This window comes from Arvicola amphibius, chromosome 5 (genome assembly GCF_903992535.2).
Source record: "Arvicola amphibius chromosome 5, mArvAmp1.2, whole genome shotgun sequence".
Classification (NCBI taxonomy): domain Eukaryota; kingdom Metazoa; phylum Chordata; class Mammalia; order Rodentia; family Cricetidae; genus Arvicola; species Arvicola amphibius.
In genome coordinates this window covers 118,392,658-118,394,892 of record NC_052051.1, presented here as the reverse complement: position 1 = coordinate 118,394,892, position 2,235 = coordinate 118,392,658, and the positions used below count along the sequence as shown (strand labels likewise).

The 2,235-nt window shown below is 38.4% G+C and overlaps 1 pseudogene; it reads right to left on the bottom strand.

Moving 5' to 3' along the window:
• Positions 1 to 899: 899 nt before the first annotated feature.
• LOC119814012 lies at positions 900 to 1,218 on the bottom strand (annotated as a pseudogene).
• Positions 1,219 to 2,235: the final 1,017 nt, after the last annotated feature.

Here is a 2,235-nt window from a genome sequence, read left to right as displayed (position 1 = left end):
ATTTGTAAATCACAACCCAATATCCAATGTAATTATGTTTGAAGGAAGAGGCTGGGGGGATTAGTGCCCTTATAAAACATGTCGAAGAGAGTTTTCTTGCCTCTGACCATAAGGGAGCACAGAGAGAGGAGCGTCATCCTTAGATTGGAATTGGTCTTCACCAGAGAGGGAGTTCTGCTGACCCATTGAGCTTGGATTTCCCCGAATCCAGAATTCTGAGCAATAAATTTCTGTTGTTTTTAAATCGATGAATCCAAGATAAGTTGCCTTAGAAATACCAAAATGCTAAGATAATTGTGTATTTTAACCATTCATAGTTTGTAGGAAAAACTGACAACAAAGATAGCTGTTTATTGTTAAAAATTTAAGTGAAAGATGATATGATGAGAAGCGAAAGTTATCTTGCCTTGTTCCCTTTCTTCATGTCATATGAAAATGAATACTATTGTTTAAGACACTGTCAATATATTACAAGAGAGTGCACACAGAAGTAGAAACATTGTGTCAACTATTATATTACACATATGCAAATATGAACGACATACCTTTAAAACAAAATAGACTATATTATGCGGTTAATCATCTCCATTTAAAAGACTTAAGGGTATAATTTTGGAGTAGTGAAATACGTATCTCTATACTATCCTCACTTTAATAGACACTATAATAGTAAAATTATACCTTTGTTAATGCAACATTCCAAAAAACAACTCTTCTACATAGCTTTTCATATCTATGCAAACATTTTTTTTTTTTTTTGTAGACTAGATTCTTAGAAGTTGGAGAAGGGTTTTCCCGGACATAGGGAATGTTCATGAAATTTTTTCACAGACTGCCAAATTGCCTTTCATATCACTCTGCCAGAGGGTTTGAGAGTGGATATTTCTTTTATTTTTCAGTTGGTTTTCCCATTTTTATTGGGGGGGGCAACAGGGAAGGAGCCTCTTTCATCAGCAGGAGTATTCACAGGTTCTTCAGCCACTCCAGGCTTGGGCCCTGAGGGTCCTGGGGGTGGCTGGGCACATCAGGCATGTTCCCATTATCTCGTACAGGGACTGGGTAGTTATAGGGTGTTGCCTGGTTGATCATGGAAGCATACTTGGTGTAGGGGCTGATTATGGGCATAATTATAGCAAGGCCCCAGACTGAGAAGGACACCACCAGCACCGGCTCCTTCGCCTAGGCATTCTTGAGGAAAGTGGTGATTCTCGCGGCCATCTTCGTCTGGGAGCCGACAAGGGTGCCGAGAGTTGGTATTTCTTATATCCACATGAAATCATCTTTAAGGTCAAGTATTGCCATGCTACTGGTGAATTTGCATTCCATTTCTCTAATTCTTGGTTCTTTTCTTAATGGGTTCAATAATCTTGCCAAGTCTGGTCCTTCTGCCTTACAGATGAGTAGCTCTGATGGTTTTACACTAAGATACATCCTGGAAATGGAAGTAGTAAAGCTTTCGACTCCCGGAAATACTCTAAACCCAACTTTAGAGCGGCCAGGGGAACTGTGAGTGGAACACGAGTCGAGTTCACTTCAGCTGTCAGCATTTCCGAGAGCAAAACGTAGCTTCACAGTTATCAACTTCATTCAACAGCCTTCATTAGGAAATTTTTGTTCTCCCCTCAGGAGAGATTTAACCAATAAAGAAGGTTATCCATGCACATATATGTATCTGTCAAGTCATTGGTAATGAGGCATTCACTCCACAGATAGAGCAGCAGCAGCAAAATGTCTCATATTCCTCTTCCTTCAACTCTAATAGCTCAGTCTGTAAAAATTTTCTTTCATGGTTAATTATACAGCATGGGATCATTTAGTTTTATACCAAGGACTCACAAATACATAAACTTATTTAACCTTAAACAACTATATGAACTAGACATTATTATTCTCATTAAGTGGAAATGCCAAATATCAGAGTTTAAATAACAGCCATGGCAGAACTATCAGGCATGTGGTATGTATAAGCTAAGAGTCAACTCTTTCATTGCTATTTCTTTTGCTGTTTTTTCACATTGTTTCCTGTGATCCTGCTAACTCAGTCCAAGAGCTTCATGCTCATTGCATTATATTTATCTGTATCCTCATTCTGCATGATTCTTAAAACAAAAGACAGAAATCTAATTACTTTCCTGCTCCGGCTCTTGACTCAGATTCTTACCATGTGGAGTGTAACTTGCTTTCTGTCACACTAATATTTGTTTCAAGTTAATTATCAATACCAGCTGACTTGTC